Source organism: Bactrocera dorsalis, chromosome 6 (genome assembly GCF_023373825.1).
Source record: "Bactrocera dorsalis isolate Fly_Bdor chromosome 6, ASM2337382v1, whole genome shotgun sequence".
Lineage (NCBI taxonomy): Eukaryota > Metazoa > Arthropoda > Insecta > Diptera > Tephritidae > Bactrocera > Bactrocera dorsalis.
In genome coordinates this window covers 34,384,787-34,403,660 of record NC_064308.1, presented here as the reverse complement: position 1 = coordinate 34,403,660, position 18,874 = coordinate 34,384,787, and the positions used below count along the sequence as shown (strand labels likewise).

The window sequence follows — 18,874 nt, the reverse complement described above, 5'->3', positions numbered from 1 at the left end:
TAGTTCAATTTTGGGGATTAGACGGAATGTCCGCAACTATTTCGGCTGTCTGCTCATCGTTTTTGCCAGTGCTTTTTCTGAAGAGTATAAGCCCGCGATTACTAGGGCATTGTCTTAGAATGCCGTACGAAACGCGGAGCATACTCTTAATGCACACATGGTGTACGTGGAAAATAGGCCGCGATGATACGATTTCAAGGGCTTGCTCCCATACTTGGGCGCCGAATAGAGTAACTGACTATAATCCTCCGGCTAGCAGTCGTCTCCTATTTTGTGTTGGCCCACGGGTGTTAAGCTTTTGCCGGGTTAGAGCTCTACATACTTTGTTCTTTAAACGACAGTCTAGCGTCAAGAACGATTCCCAAATATTTGATAGCTGGCTGAGTGGTTATGTTCACACCTTTCGCGCAGAATATAGCAACTTTTCGGACTGTTCTGCCCGTAATAAGTTTGTTTGAAAAAATTAGTAAATATATGTGTATGTGTCAGAGAGCTGACATTGAACATTAAATCAGAACAAACAGTCGTGCCAAAAACACAATAAAATCAATCGATGTGAAACTGCGAGTAAACTACGAGTACAGCAAATTTTCTGCTTAATTTATCAGCTTTGAACTTGTGCGCATGTTACAAATTTTCGATGCGTAAAAATGGAAATTCCATCGAAACTAAGATAAAAAAAATGAAAAACATTTTTACTATCCATTTTTTATATGTTTTTTATTGTCATTTTAATAATATAAAAAAAATTGCAAGAAAAAAAAAGACAAAATTCGTCGAGATACGGGCCGGTGGAGTGGGGGCTTCAAAAAAAACGGTGCGTCCTGGTTGACGTGATTTCAACCCTTGTAGAGATCTACGAGGGCTGCTATATATGTACATTTCTGGCCTAATAATGCAAATAGGAATATTTATCAACGGAATGGTTTTTTTTCGTTGGATTTGGCTCGTCTTGGAAGACCCACACGGTCGATTGCTGTTTTGTTTCGGCTCATACGCATAGATCCATGATTCGTCACCTGTGACGATCTTATAAACGTCTTTTGAAGCACTGCGATCCTTTTTTTCAGCATTTCTTTACACCAATCCACACGAGCCATTTTTTGAGCGATTGTCAAATTGTGCGGGATCCAACGAAAACAAATCTTTTTTACGGCCAGGTGTTCATGCAATATAGAATGTATGCTGGTGGGAGAAATGCATAGGCATGCCTCTATCTGAAAGTATGTTACATGACGGTCTTGCATTATCAGTTCACGTACGGCATCGATGTTTTCTGGCACAACGGCTGTTTTTGGACGACCTTCACGGAATTCGGCTTTGAGCGAGCCGACGTTGTAATTCGTTGTAACAGTTTTTCACAGAGCTATAGGATGGTGCTTCATAGCCATACAAAGATTTTAATTCATCGATGCACTCTTGTCGTGATAATCCACGTCGAAAGTTGTGAAAAGTGATCGCACGAAAATGTTCACGAGTTAATTCCATTTTTTGGCCGAGATGAATTTTTTAATTCCCTGTAAATAAAAGTCTAAACTTTCAAAATATGCAAAAAAAATCGATTTTTTCAAAATCCTAGACCGGAATACCCGGTCGCCACAGCAAACATCTATATAAATAAAAATTAATCGCCAAAATGTATGTACGCTCATAACTTTCATACGACTGAACCAAATTTGATAATTTTTTTTTTTAAATATTCGTTGAGGTTCAGGGATGGTTTCTGCGGAGAAAAAAATTCGAATAATTGCCGGAAACCCCCTAAAAACAGCCCTTTTCTTTTTCTCATACAAACGAATGAATGTTTGTTCGTTAGTAACGCTAAGAGAACGGCTGAACCAATATTGATGCAATTTTAAGAGGTGGTTCGTTGTGGATCGGGAAAGGTTCAGAAATGAAAAACCTGTATGTCTTTCATGAGGAAACGTCGGAAAATTGAACAATTCCAAAAAGTTAATTTTTTCCATACAAATTTTTTTATTCAATTTTTTTGTTTTGTTTTTCAATTATTTTAATCTTTCAAATTTGTCGTTTGCTTCAAAAATTTTTGAAAATTATTCAGTGAAAATGTTACATATGTGTTTTTCAAACAAAGTGATGAATTACAGATTGAAATTTGTCACGATGCCATGAAGAGGTCGCGCTAATATCGGTCAACGTTCTTTTTGGCATCAACATACCTTAGCAACCCAAGGCACATGAACGAGTACTCTCAGGATGCGATGACACACGTGCGGTATTATGGGTCGCGATCAATCAGAAAGCGATCGTCACGATGTCACAGCAAGACTTTTCAAGCAACAGCTTCGGTGGACATTATCTTGAAGCAACGCATATATGGTGCTGTTAGATGCTAGATGTACTCTGTTGAGTGACAAAAGAGAGGTTTGCCGGTGGTTACACCAGATCAAATTGATGAAATCATTCAATCATGCGGAAATTCCTGATGTAAAGAAAGATCCTGTATTATACGAAATGATGAAAACCAATATATTCATGGCCCTTGCGGACACCACAATCCCACTGCGGTTTGTATGTCTGTCAATAAATGCACGAAACAGTATCCACGTGCTTTTCTTTCGGAAACACAAACTATAAATGATGGATATCCACTCTATCGGCGTCGCTCACCAGACGACAAGGGCAGAACATTTAGCATTCAATTTAGAGGCGTGAGTATCGAAGTTGACAACACATGGATCGTACCATATTCGCCACTGTTGTCTAATTCACATTCAAAAGTCATGTCAATGTTGAGTATTGCAGTTTGATGTAATCGATAAAATACGTTTGTAAGTACGTCACCAAAGGAAGCAACATGGCGATTATTGGTCTTGAACGATACGGTCGATACGTGAACTACAATAAAGCGTGTTGTAGGGTATTTACTTTTGCAATTCATAAACATTTTCCGACTGTTGTGCGTCTCGAAGTTAATTTGGAGAATGGCCAAAGAGTGTATTTCAACCCAGAGAATACAGTATGGCCAGTGGAAACATCGCCAGCAACAAAATTAACATTGACAAGTTTTTTCTCAACTTTCGTCAGTGTTGCGTTTGTGAGAACATTGCTCTATTCAAAAATACCTTGATATTATACATGGAATGCATCGTCGAATAGTTACGCAGAAAGCAAGACCAACCAGTAGATTGACATCCAGGTGTCTTATCAACTAATGCATTAGGACGAATTTACACAATCCACCCGAAAAACGACGATTGTTTCTACCTTCGGTTGCTATTGATTAATGTACGCGGTTCAACTTTATTTGAGTCATTGCTTACTGTGAATGGTTCGATGTATGCAAATTTTGGAGAAGTAAGCCAGCAATTACAAATGCTGGAACACGCTACTTACTGGAATGAAAATGAAGTTCGCACTTTTCGATGTAAACATCGGCATTGTCATTTTACATCGTCTTCGCTAAAAATTGGAAATGGTACAATTTCGGTTGATACTTCCGGTGGCTCGACACCAATTCCATCTTCCCTTTATCAATTCACGAAAGATGAACTCATCACAAATGTTCGGACATTGGCCAAATTATCGTAACTACGATTCCTTAAGTGCACGCGCAATGTAAGCTGCCAAAAATACCGATGTTGTTGACTTCAACTGGAAGATTCAAAGTCAAATTCCGGGAGACTTGCGCTCATACAAATCGATCGATCGTCTTGACTATGAAGACGACGCCGTGAATTATCCAGTGGTATTCCTAAATTCTTTGGACAGGCTTGGTATGCCATCGCATCATTTGCGTCTCAAAGTAGGATCCGTCGTTATTATGTTTCCCCAATCTTTATGCGCCGAAACTGTGTAATGGAACCCGACTGATTGTGACGCACCTATCGAATACAAGGGGACAGAATGCTTGATCCTACGAATCCCTTTGACTTCTAACGATTTGCCATTTCAGTTCAAACGTATTCCGTTTCCGTAGCGTGATCACGAGGTGGAAAACCATCTTTTCTGTACACCGGAACAGAAACCGAAAAAGGTGCGTTTTCATTTCAAACTACCTAATTTCACGCAGGACAACGGCTGCGGGGTCAGCTAGTTATAAATAAAAATTTGAATGAAATCAATTCACAATTCCTTAAAATCCAAACACAAATAAACAAATGTCGATCCGAAATTATAAAAGACATGAATCTTGGGATGTATATAATGTGATGAAAACACACGGATTAATTGGGGACGATAAATTAGTCATAAAAGCGGAACTACCTTTCACTCAAAGTGAATCATCAGAAATGTACAAATTAATAGAAAGTTCACATGAATATAACAGAAGAATATTAAAAACTAAGAAACAAATTTTTAGTTTACAAGTTGGGACTTAATTCATATATTTTGATGTCAAAAAGATAGGTATCCAAAAAGCTTCAACAACCAATTAATATGCAAAGGAAAATCTCCATGGCAACCTGACCAAACACGAGAACATTCAGCGTTGTTAAAAAACGAGCACATATCTGCATATATGAGGAAGTGACTAAATCAATATTTTTGGTCTAAAATCTTTTAAGAAAATACTTGGATCTTTAAAGTGTTCAAAAATTCTAGCATTCATTTAGACTGTCAAACGCAGATATTGTCACAAGGTATTCTTTCAAATTCTTTCAATCAAAGCTGACCGTACTGCAAGATCTGAAAGTATCACCTTAATCGGCATGAAAAAATTTAAAATGCATAGCGACATCAATCCGAGGCTGGAAGCGATCGCGACAACTATAAAGCAAATAGCAGAAGACCATATAACTACTCTTCATATAAGTAGAATAGACGACAACGAAGAACAGAGAAAGCTACGAGAAGACATTGACAAGATCAGCAACAACGAATTAAAATTAAGAGAACTAAATTTAAGAAACCATAGCGGACATATCGCTCATTTGATGCAAGACCGGCATAAGTCAAAAAAATCGATTTTCCAGAAAACGCGTTTAAAGTTTTCAACTGACTACAACCTTACACGGTGACTCCAAACTTACACCTCTTCTCAAGCGGAGCATATAAGAGGTATTCATATGAATTTTTCACTCAACATGAAGTATGATATAACGAACAATTCTGCAGCATTAACTCAAAAATCACGTTTTTTGATTTATGCCGGTCTTGCAGCAAATGAGCGATATATCTTTAGTGTTTCTTTTAATACTATAAGCCTTTAAGGCCTTATTTCACTATTAAAAGTGAAGTAAGGCCCTTATTTCAAAAAAGGCTTTATTACACTTCTAAAGAGAAATAAAGCCTTAAAGGCCTTATTGCCCTTTCATTTTTTTTAATGAAACAATAATATTCTAATTTTTTTGTATTTTATTGAATAGTTACACACAAATTTCAGGTTAACCAAAGTTAATAGAACATAAATAATTCAGAAAAAGAATTTCATATTGACAAAAATTAATAGAACATTAATAATTCAACAAAAAATTTTCATATTAAGAAAAATTAATGGAATATTAATAATTCAAAAAAAGAACCCCAAATCAAAATAAACGAAAGAAAATTAGACAAAAATGTTTTTGGCTTCTTGAACAATGGTCCGACACACTGGACATAAAGTTGACACAGAATTCCTTTTTTTTCCGCGTCCAATTTTTCATAACAATCACTGCAAATCTTAAAATGACTACATGGCAATAACAATATATTTCTTTGTTTTTCATAACAAATAATGCATGTCAAAGTATTTTCAATGGTGCAAGGCAGGACAGATGGTAAGGTATCAATTATTGGATCAACCTCATCATTCTCAACACCTGTCGTCGTCGTTATACTATCTTGTTCCAGAATCGCGTTCAAAGACACCTCATTATATAAGTTATAACTTAACTGGCTAAGACAGTCGTTCACACTGATTATACCATTTTCCAAATTTCTTAAGATAGTTTTAATAAAATTTTCTCGCGTTTTTTGCCTTTTTAATTTTGCTACACATATTGAAATACTGCCGTCCAATGATTTTATAAAATCAATTGATTTGGTCACATCTACATCTAGTAAATGGTCTATAAATTTATAAAAACTTCCGTTTTTCGAAAGGTATTTACCCAATTGCCCATGGAACGATTCTATTAAGCTTGTAGTTTTAATGGATTCGTTATAAACGGAGAATTTTGATGCGCCTTCCTAAAAAGAAAGAAGTCATATATGTACAATGTACATTAGGGTGATTCAAAAAATTTTTTTTATTTTTTTTTCAATTGGTACTCGCAAAAATAGGTTCCTAGACACCTCTAAGAAAGCCTCTCCAAATATGAGATTTTAATTGTAACGGGAAGGTCCTCCGCCTAACGGTTTTCTATTTTTTCTTATTATCAGATAGAAAAATTTATATCTCGCTTCCAACTACTTGAAAAAATATCTTGTTAATTAGGTTTTGTAGGAAATTGAATGCTCTAAAATATGGTCTCTTATGATTTTTTCGTAAACCCAACCGTTTAAAAGATATTAACAGTTAAAATTTGATGATTTTTGGGAAAATTTTTTATTTCTTAATAATTTTATAACTCAATGAAAAAAAATTATTACGAATAGGTTTTTGGAGAGGCTAACTTAGAGGTGCTTAGGACCCTATTTTTCAGAGTACCAAACGAAAAAAAAAATTTATTTTTTTTGATCCACCCTAATATGCACTGATTTTTGACGATGAATATCTCGTAAACGCTTAACTTTATTGAAAAATTACTTTAGACCATTTTTATAGAGCAGTAAATTTCCTACAAAACTATGAGTTTCATCATTCATAATAATTTTTTTTCATTGAGTTATAAAATTAATAAGAAATAAAGAATTTTTACAAAAATAGTCAAATTTCAACCGTTAATATCTTTTAAACGGTTGGGTTTACGAAAAAATCATAAGAGACCATATTTTAGAGCATTCAATTTCCTACAAAACCTAATTAACAAGATATTTTTTCAAGTAGTTGGAAGCGAGATATAAATTTTTCTATCTGATAATAAGAAAAAATACAAAACCGTTAGGCGGAGGACCTTCCCGTTACAATTAAAATCTCATATTTGGAGAGGCTTTCTTAGAGGTGTCTAGGAACCTATTTTTGCGAGTACCAATTGAAAAAAAAAAAAAAAATTTTTTTTTAATCACCCTAATGTACATACATATGTTATTTCTTAAAACGGGAGTGTGAAATATTTTATGGAATATATGGCGGCGGGGTGCAATAGCGCCTTGTGAAATAAGGCCTTATTACATTATTGAAAGTGAAATAAGGCCTTTATTTCAAAAAAGGCCTTATTACACTTCGAAAGAGAAATAAAGTCTTTATAAAAATTTACCCAATTGTGCAATAGAGCCTTATTTTTTTATTAAACATAAATGACAACCAACTACCGATATGATTGGGGTTATCACGAAGATTTGATTTCCGGCTGTGCATCCGCCCCCGCTCCCATCCGCGTCCGCCGGTTCGTGTGTCCGCGGACAGCCGCGCCGCCGCCCGCGCCCACGGCTATTCAGCGGACCATTTTCAAGGTTTTAAGTAAATAATTGAAGACCACACGTGCATAATTTTTTATATTTATGATTTATTGTGATCAAGATTGTACTATTTTACATTAAATAGAACACATTTTTCTTAAAAACTAAACAACATATAATTATTTCTTCCTTGTTATTGTAATACAATAACATCGTCATCTTAATTCCCTTTTTTCGTTTTTGTAACTATTGTTACACCGTTAAATTTTTGTTTTTGTTGTTGTTGATAACAGCATTTCGTTTACTAAACTGTGTTATAATGTCGTGTTCAGTCATTTGTTAAACCACGTGTGTTGTTCAATTAATTCTTCAAAATCGCGAAAATGGAAAGTGATGATATACTTGTTTATAATATAATTCCGGGTTTAAGGAAAACCAGCAAATTATTACATAGTCCAACAGAGGGACAAATTTATAAATTTAAATATTCTCAAAATAATACAAAATATTATAATTGTTATCAAAATGGATATCCCGTCAATATTGCCGTGGATTTGAACAATGCAATACATTGCCGTAAAACAAATAAAAACTTAGTGCACAACCATGAGGCCCAAAATGAATTTATAAAGAAATTAAGTTTAATTAATTCTATTAAATTCGAGTGCGCTAATAGAATGTCATTGAAAAGATCAAGTGTTCGTCAAGTGTATGATGAAAATTGCAAAAAGGCTAAAGACTCTGCTCATTTGGTTGAATTTGGGAAAATGCAAACATAAAATCGGAAGCCTTGCCAAAAGCACCTCAAAATTTCCATGACATAATTTCAATTTTTGAAAACCAAGAAATTCGCAAGAATTATACAAATTCAAAATACGACAATGATTTGCCATTCTATCGTGGTACGGTGATTGAAGAGGATTTCGGTTACTCGATTTTTGTGTCCCCTACAATGTGTAACTCAATAATGGATATGCCTACTGGCGAACCACGTCATTATTTAATAACGGGTGATTTTTTTGAGGTTAGGATTTTCATGCATTAGTATTTGACAGATCACGTTCAGACATGGTGTCAAAGAGAAAGATGCTCAGTATGCTTTGACATTTCATCATGAATAGACTTACTAACGAGCAACGCTTGCAAATCATTGAATTTTATTACCAAAATCAGTGTTCGGTTCGAAATGTGTTTCGCGCTTTACGTCCTACAAATTTTGTTCAGCGATGAGGCTCATTTCTGGTTGAATGGCTACGTAAATAAGCAAAATTGCCGCATTTGGGGTGAAGAGCAACCAGAAGCCGTTCAAGAACTGCCCATGCATCCCGAAAAATGCACTGTTTGGTGTGGTTTGTACGCTGGTGGAATCATTGGACCGTATTTTTTCAAAGATGCTGTTGGACGCAACGTTACGGTGAATGGCGATCGCTATCGTTCGATGCTAACAAACTTTTTGTTGCCAAAAATGGAAGAACTGAACTTGGTTGACATGTGGTTTCAACAAGATGGCGCTACATGCCACACAGCTCGCGATTCTATGGCCATTTTGAGGGAAAACTTCGGACAACAATTCATCTCAAGAAATGGACCCGTAAGTTGGCCACCAAGATCATGCGATTTAACGCCTTTAGACTATTTTTTGTGGGGCTACGTCAAGTCTAAAGTCTACAGAAATAAGCCAGCAACTATTCCAGCTTTGGAAGACAACATTTCCGAAGAAATTCGGGCTATTCCGGCCGAAATGCTCGAAAAAGTTGCCCAAAATTGGACTTTCCGAATGGACCACCTAAGACGCAGCCGCGGTCAACATTTAAATGAAATTATCTTCAAAAAGTAAATGTCATGAACCAATCTAACGTTTCAAATAAAGAACCGATGAGATTTTGCAAATTTTATGCGTTTTTTTTTTTAAAAAAAGTTATCAAGCTCTTAAAAAATCACCCTATAGATGAGACTTTTGGTGTAGTACCGATAAGTAGTTCCAATAGCTTGAACAGCTGCTAATATTTCCTATTGCTCATAATGAACATGTAAATATATTTTTTTTTAATATTGTTGCGGTTAAATTAATATTTGTACATTTTTTTTAGACATTTCCTTTTATCTACATTTTAATGTCAAACAAATCTTCCATATATCCATGTACTACAATACATCCAAAGTAATATTTTTGACATGAAGCCCACAACATTTACCACGGATTTTGAGTATGGCTTAAGAAAAGCATTGTCACAGATTTATCCACAAACAAAATTAAAGACATGTTGGTTTCATTTTACACAAGCTGTTCGAAGGAATGCTTCAAAACTTCCTAAGTTCATGCCGAAATTAAATAAAGATAATGATGCGAAACAATTGTTTCGCAAATTTCTAATATTACCGCTGTTAAAACCAGACGATATATTAATTGGATATCTAAATCTGAAAAATCAGGCTTTGAGTTACAATTTAAATAGCATTTTTGAACAATTAAAGAAGGCGCATCAAAATTAAAGAAGGCGCATCAAAATTCTCCGTTTATAACGAATCCATTAAAACTACAAGCTTAATAGAATCGTTCCAGGGGCAATTGGGTAAATACCTTTAGAAAAACGGAAGTTTTTATAAATTCATAGACCATTTACTAGATGTAGATGTGACCAAATCAATTGATTTTAAAAAATCATTGGACGGCAGTATTTCAATATGTGTAGCAAAATTAAAAAGGCAAAAACCACGAGAAAATTTTATTAAAACTATCTTAAGAAATTTGGAAAATGGTATATTAGTGTAAACGACTGTCTTAGCCAGTTAAGTTATAACTTATATAATGAGGTGTCTTTGAACGCGATTCTGGAACAAGATAGTATAACGACGACGACAGGTGTTGAGAATAATGAGGTTGATCCAATAATTGATACCTTACCATCTGTCCTGCCTTGCACCATTGAAAATACTTTGACATCCATTATTTGTTATGAAAAACAAAGAAATATATTGTTATTGCCATGTAGTCATTTTAAGATTTGCAGTGATTGTTATGAAAAATTGGACGCGGAAAAAAAAGGAATTCTGTGTCAACTTTATGTCCAGTGTGTCGGACCATTGTTCAAGAAGCCAAAAACATTTTTGTCTAATTTTCTTTCGTTTATTTTGATTTGGGGTTCTTTTTTTGAATTATTAATATTCCATTAATTTTTTCTTAATATGAAAATTTTTTGTTGAATTATTAATGTTCTATTAATTTTTGTTAATATGAAATTCTTTTTCTGAATTATTTATGTTCTATTAATTTTGGTTAACGTGAAATTTGTGTGTAACATTTAATAAAATACAAAAAGAATTAGAATATTATTGTTTCATTAAAAAAAATGAAAGGGCAATAAGGACTTTAAGGCTTTATTTCTCTTTCGAAGTGTAATAAAGCCTTTTTTGAAATAAAGGCCTTACTATTGCACCTTGCCGTATTCCCCAGATCTGGCCCCCTGTGACTTTTTCTTGTTCCCTAAACTGAAGAGGCCCATGAAAGGACGACGTTACGCTTCTCTTGACGAGCTAAAGACGGCATCGAAGGAGGAGCTGAAGAAGATAAAAAAAATGATTTTTTGAAGTGCTTCGTAGATTGGAAAAACCGTTGGCACAAGTGTATAATATCTCATGGGGATTACTTTGAAGGGGACAAATAAATAATTTTTGAAAAAACACAAAATTCGGGATACTTTTTGAACATACTTCGTATTATGTAAAAATCAAATAAAATTATTAAATATGCAAGTCCAAATTGACTATGCATGCATTCATACAAAATTATACTCATATTATAATTATTATAACATGCCAATATGGAAATGACGACGGCAAAACGACAAGGAAACATATTTGCATTCACAGGGCTTTAAAAATAAATTAGAAGAAAAGGAAAGGGAAATTAATTACTTAAAATACCAGATAGAAGATTTAGCAAAAAATATGTATGGGAAAGATTGAAGACGGATTTTAAGGAAAAAGAGGAAGGTTTTGATTTAATAGGCCACTTTAATAATAATAATATTCCTCCACAGATAAGCGCTATAGGGGCCCCGCAATCCAGGATGTAATAGCAGTAGTATTAGATGTTTAGAGTTGAGAAGCCGGCGATTTAGTCAGAACAAAAATTCGTGTCTATTTTGTGTGACGAAATGGCACTTAAGAGTCATATGCAATATTTACTTAAATTTGATAAAATTGTAGGAGTTGAGGCTTACGGCGATGAAAATCGCACTTGCAGAATAGGTAATAGTGCGATGACTCTGATGGTCAAAGGTATTGGTGGAACACCTTGGTCTCACCCCCTATCGTATTTTATTGTCCATGGTTCATGTAAAGGTGATGTAGCCAAAAAATATATTTTTGAGGTCATTACCCAGCTACAAAACATAGGTCTTAATCTATGCCATTTTGTTTGTGATCAGGGTTCTAATTTTCTTATTTTAGCTAGGGTCTTAGGGGTTTACGAAGAGCGCCCATACTTCAATATGAATAGCAAAGAGGTGTTCTTTTTTAATGATTGTCCCCTCCTTTTAAAAAATACCCGAAATTGTCTCGAAAATTGTAAAACTAAAGTAAGTTTTAAATCCCGTCCGGTAAGTTGGTCCGATATAGTGCACTTTTATAATAAAGACTCACAAAATCACATTCGTTGTGCACCGAAACTGTCAGATGCTCATATTGCGCCAAATAATTTTCAAAAAATGAGTGTCAAATTTGCTAGTCAAGTGTTCAGTGACACAGCCGCTTCCGGAATGTTATCAATTTATAGTTCCGATCATTTGAATTGTCCCTCGAATAGTTATTGTAATACGGTGGAATATATTTTATTTATTAATAAATTATTTGATATATTTAATAGTAGATATTTTGAAGCTATTTTGCCCAACAAAAAAGTTTTTTCGGCAACACCCGAACAGTTGCAATTTTTAGACGAGGCTGTTAAACTTTTAAAGACATTTAGGATTAACGATGACACCGGGGCTGACATCACTTCATGTTTCAACTACCCTAAGGCTTGGATCCTTAATATAAATAGTTTAAAACGATTGTGGTATCGCTCAGGTTTTCAACATGTGCAGACAAGACGATCATGTCAGGACAACCTTGAAAATTATTTTGGACAAATCAGAAGGGGCGGTGGTAGATGTGTAAGGATAACACCTTACATGTTCTGCAATTTGTTTAAAAACTCATGGGGGTTGCGTTACGCCAACTTGGTAACCAACGGAAACTGCGAACCGACAGCTCCCAACGAAAGATTTTCTCCTAACATTTAGAATGAAATAATATTTATATATACGTATGGTCGTGAATACATAATAAATAAATAAATAACATAAAATACGTAATATATAAAGTGTGTGTAATGACCGTTTAATGCAGGGCTTATCGTGGCAAGAGTTCCAAGAACTTCCACGACCTGAACATTCGTTCAATAGGCTAGGATTAGACAGCAACTTCGAGGTAGATGATGTTGAGGTAGATTTTTTTAGAGACAATACATTTACATATTTTAGTGGCTTTTTTAAATTAAAAATATTTAGGACACACATTTGCTCTCAACCCTTACCTTATTTAGTAGATGAGTTTTCAGTCGAATACCTCTTTACACAAGAAAGGCAAATTGACAGGTGCAGTTTAATTAAGCCGCCTCAGGGATTTTTAGATTACTTAAAAAAAATTGAAATAATTTTTGTTAGGGAATTTGATTGAACTTGTCACAGGATAGGCGTAGGGCAATTATTATTCGATAAGATGAAGCATGTCAGCCCTTATAAATGTTGTAGTAAAAGCGACAGTAATGCTAATGTAGCATTATATATTAGGATTCGTATATTTTTCGCCCTTAAAAATTTCAATAGGAACTTAAGTACACCTCACTTTAAAACAAAAATATTATGTGTTTCACATATGTAGGATTTTTAGAAAAAAAATAGCTTCAAAAATTACACATAAATATAATATTTTCAAGATAATTTTAAATTTCGGGCCATGTGTAGAAGTTCACGCAAGTGAGGAAAGTTCTTTGATCGCCATTCACTTGAGAGTGGCCAGAAAGGATTCTTTTACATATGGCTCAACCAGTTCACGACTTCCGGTTTTTGACCAAGTATCCTCTGGGTAGCCTAAGAACATCCGTTTGAAGGCGAGCTAAAATGAGAAGACGAAACATTCCCCACGTAAAAAACACCCTCAATGGAAAGTTTCAACCAGCTCTGTTGTTAACTCGGCTATAATCGCGTAAGCGGTGTCTGCGCCAGTAAAGAAGAAGAATAAGATTTTAAATCCAAAATTTTCTTCGGCTTCTTGTTTCGTCTTTTTAATTATATTTTGTTATTTAAAACTGGGTTCTGGGAAACTTTGGCATTGTGTATTTGTATATATATGTAAATATTATTTTAAGTTATATCAATTAAGTATATATATATATGTATTGAATACATTGTTTTGTTTTTCTGTTTTTTTTTATTACATTAATTTGTTACATTATGAATAGTTATGTTTTTGTGTTCATTTATTATTTTAAATTGTTACATTAGTTATAAGAAATGTATTTATTTATCTACGTACATATTAGTACTATGTAGCATACATATTGTGATATTTTTTATGAATTGTTTTGGTTTCTGATGTTTATTTATATATATTTTTAATTTGTTAACTATATTTTTTTTTATATGTTGTATATGGGTGATTTAGCTTACTGAGGAACCGAGCACCAAAAAATGAAATCGATAACGCGCTATTTGCATACCTCAGTGGTAGTATGGAAATTGCAAAATGCCCAAACTAATATTTTTCAGCATTGGCATCATTGGCAAATGTTATAAAAAATGTGAGTTTTTACAGCTCTCTCTCGAATCAAAGAGTCTCGTATCATATTATCCATGGTACATATGCAGATTAATTTATTTTAATTATGAATACATGTAAACATTTATGATAGAACTATGTGGGGCATCTCGACAGGCAAAAATTTATGGCATACTAATTGTCAAATCTATTGCTATTGCCATTGCCAAATCTGTATGTGGGTATTTGTTATCATAACATAATCATTTGCGAAAAGGCGTCGGATATGTAGGATGAGCTGATGTAGCGCATGCTTTGAGCTCTTGAAAAAATTATTTTATCGTTTGCGAAATTCCGTCGGGTAGGTAGGTTCAAGCTGACCGCATGTTTTGAGCTCTTGAACTGTTTAAAGTTATATATGGATGAAAAAAATTTATATGGAAAATAAAAAAAGGAGAAATATACTTTTTTCTACAAATGTATTTCTTGTAAAACAAGATTTTTTATTTTCGGACTATAAAAATTATAGCATACATTTTATATACCAATTAAAATAATAAATTTGATATAAGCAATGATATTTTGATTTAAGACTTCACTCAATCTCGACACATTTTGCATAATTTTTCTGTAAATTAACAATATTAAACTAAATATTAATTTTTTGGAAAATTTTTATTTTGAAAATGTACTTTATTTTTATAATATAACACAACTGTCTTAATACTCTCTACTAAATCTAATATTACCGAAATGAAAATGCCGTCGGTATATGTGTAAATGGGATATGCTTCCTCTTCGAAATTTTCATAGAAATGAAAACTGAGCTGTCAAACTGCTGAAAGATGTATGGCATCCTAATTAGTATTCCACATTTTGCTTTCCATAAGCAATAGGGAGTCTCCACAGGCAATAGGCACGGCAACACAGTTAGTATAACATAAATTTTATCCTGTCGAGATCCCCGATACGCATAATGTTTGTAAATTTTCCACGTTTCATGCGAAATCTACGTTGCCACGGGCAACCAATGGCGAAGATAATTTTTGGTTTCATGGCAAAGAGTCAATGTGTCGAAGACCGACTCGATAACAAAGCGTCACAACATTATGTTGTTGGTAGAAAACCTGAGCTGTGCCGAAAAAACAATCGAACGATCGCCGATTGTCGCCGTTTCCCTTGGCGTTCTAACATCTTTGTCTACAAACAATCATATATATGTATGCATGTTACATATAAGCGTGACGACGCCGATTTTTACGAGACGCGGAGAAATATATTTTACAATTGTAAAATATTTTAAATCGAAAATGGTTCAGTTTATGATTCTTATAGTTGTGCAACCTGTTGCTTCAGAGTATAATAGTTTTGTTCACCTAACGGTTTTACGTATTACCTAAAACTAAGGCAGATAAATATTGGGTTATGAATACATAAATGATCAGGATGGCGAGAAAAGTTGAAATCCGGGCGACTGTCTATCTGTCCGTCCGTTCATCTGTCCGCGCACGCTGTAACTTGAGTAAAAATTTAGATATCTTGATGAAACTTGGTATTCGGGTTTTTTAATACAAAAAAATTACGAGTTCGTAGAAGGGCGTAATCGGATTACTGCCACGCCCACAATTGAAAACCTAATAAGTGTCATAACTAAGTACTAAATTAAGATACAAAACTATGGGAGCCTTGGTGAAATTTGGGCGTGGAACCGCCTATGTCACAGTACAAAACGGACATCAACCACGCCTACTTCCCATATAGCACAATTTAAAATTGTACTTGATTTTTTCACTTTCCAGTACACTCATCAAGAAACAATTAAAATAACGGGATAACGGGAAATCCAACGGAAACTGTCCAAACCTGCTTCTAGAACATTGGAAAGCAGTTCCCATGGTTGAATTTCGATCGAAAATATCGAATAATATGTGAGATATGTATATCTATAGTACAATTGAAATTCAAGAATAATCCTTCCTTGTCTGTATGTCAAAAAAGGGTTGAATCGGGCCCTCATTTGCCTAGTATAAAGAATTTCGAGCTTTCGGGTAACTTTTTATCGCATATATCGACCGATATGTGAGTTATGAAAATGAGAGAATATTTTTAATAGTGAATCTTTGTGCGTAAAATAGATCAATTTGACCGAAAACTTGACCTAGCCCCTCTATAACTAATATAAGGATTTTCGAACACGGCTGACTTTACTCTATTTGATGTGACAGTGGTAGTATGTGGCACGTTAATATAATGTGGTTTTGGGAAAAATAGATTAAATCGCATCGATACTATACCAAGTCCATATTCTACATATAATGATTTTCATTTTTCTAACAAACCTTATGTGTCTGTTAGTGGATGAGTTATATATGTGGTATACTACTTGCATATGTAAGTACATTAGGGTGTTTTTTTATGAACTATTAATTTTATTCAGTCCCGTCACGGGATTGTATGTATCGTAATAAAACTGAGGTGTAGCGCAAACCGATAGGTGCTGGATTAGACGTTGGCGATGAAGTTTTCACAATAAAAGGTAAATGCGGCTTTAATGTTACGTGAAACTTTTCTGGTTTTTTAATAACTCCACGTTCTTTCAGAAAAACTTTCACAGATGCTTCCAAATTATGAAGCAGTAAATCCGAAGCCAATTGTGTTGTAGAGACGTACAACCCTGATGTGTCACAATCATCTGCGGAACCATCGGGTTCACTTAATGACAAAGCAGAATAGACAACAGTAGGAGCAGAGGTAGCAACAGTTCCTCCTACCCCTCCGTCGTTCCTCGAAAAAGTGAAAAAACGTGCTCCAAAGAATACTCTTAGTGAACTTAAAGATATACAAAAGAAAAAGGAACAGCTTTTTGAGTAACGAATTGAAATTAAAAAAGAAAAGTTAAATTTGGAAAAGTTATAGCTAGATTTGGGCAGAGAAAAGTTAAATAAAGAGTTTGAAATAAAAAAATTGTAGTTAGAGCAATAAGAAAGACTGGCAATGATTGAACTAAAGTACAAATATAATATTTAACATAATTTTATAGGCTATTGTTAAGTTTAATAATGTTTAAGAATGTAAAAATGTATCTAAATGTGATATCTTGAAGTGATACGTACTTTTTGTCTGTATATAAAAATGAAAAATGAATTTTTGACTTAATTATAATTTTTAATTTAATTAAACCCTACTGAAAAACATAAGATGATATAACGATTGTCTTTTTAATTCAAAGCTATTTGAGATCGTTTCTTCCACTTCTTCTTCATAAATGTCTTCATGTGTACTCTCGTTGAAATTCTTATTTTTTGTAATATTATATTGTGAAGAATACAGCGTACTACGAGGTATGACAATTAAGTAATGAGACTGATTCCACAAAACCCGTATATTTGAAAATCATTCTACAATTCTGTCATCCCCTTCAAAGTAGTCCCCTTGGGCAGCTATACAGCGATTCCAGCGCGTTTTGCATGCATCGTAACATTTCTGGAACTCTTCGACTGGGATGTCCGCAAGTACGCTCGTCACGGCCGCCTGGATGTCCGTAATCGACTCAAAATGGGTTCCTTTGACCACCGATTTTGTTTTAGGAAACAAAAAAAGTCACAGGGTGACATGTCTGGCGAATAAGGCGGTTGTTGCAACACGGCAATCATTTAGAGGCCAACTACTGGGACCCGCTGAGGGCGGTGTGACACGGCGCGTTGCCGTGATGAAGGATCCAGTTACGAGCGATCTGTAGGCGCATCCTGTTGACTCATTTTCGCAATCTTTCGACTACTTGGCAATAGTACACTTGATTCACAGTTATCCCTGGTGGAACGAATTCTTTGTGGACGATTCCACGTCTATCAAAAAAGCACGAACACGCTGCGCATTCGTGTCAGTCCGCACCTCGACTGGTCACCCACTCCTCGCCTCGTCTTCCACGCTTTCACGTCTCTCCTTAAACTCTTTGTGCCATCGAAACACCTGGGCACGACTAAGAGCACTATCACCATACACTCTTACAATTTTAGCGTACGTTTCCGAAGCTGTTTCGCTCTAGCTGGCGCAAAATTTTATCGCGACGTATTGCTCTTGATTTCGTTTTTCCATTTTCGTGACGAGCACTACAAACACACGTCTACTCAACTTGACGCAGCAGGCGAACTAAGCAAGCTAGAGCGATGATACATACATCAAAGGGAATTTCATGGTCACAGGTTTACCACAAGCGTGGCAATAAAATCGGTCTCATTACTTAATTGTCAAACCTCGTAGTATCCATTCGTTACCAGTATTTTTGACTACTTTTATTTCAAATTCAAATCCTGAGCTCTTTTAGACTGCAAAATCGCTAATCTTACACGTTATTTGCTATGCTGTTTGTTGTATTTTTTTCTTTTAGGTAGTTCAAATGGTTGAGAGTTGCTTCTGTAAGGCGTTATAATAATGTTACCGAGGGGGTAAGCATTATTGTAAGCATATTTGTTTAGTGAACAGTTTTTAAATATTTTTGCGTCGTGAGTAGAGCCACTGTAGCCAACGACTACGTCGCGAATTTTGAGCTTGTAGTCGTAAACCATTTGAGCTTTAATTGCATATATGTAAATGATTTCTGGAAAATCCACGTAACCTACACAAAACG

General features: G+C 34.7%; 1 long non-coding RNA gene across 1 annotated transcript; it reads left to right on the top strand.

Moving 5' to 3' along the window:
* Positions 1-14,155: 14,155 nt before the first annotated feature.
* Positions 14,156-17,403, top strand: LOC125779563 (uncharacterized). Its single transcript, XR_007423321.1, has 2 exons — positions 14,156-16,783; positions 16,848-17,403. It is a non-coding gene; the product is annotated as an uncharacterized LOC125779563 (long non-coding RNA).
* Positions 17,404-18,874: the final 1,471 nt, after the last annotated feature.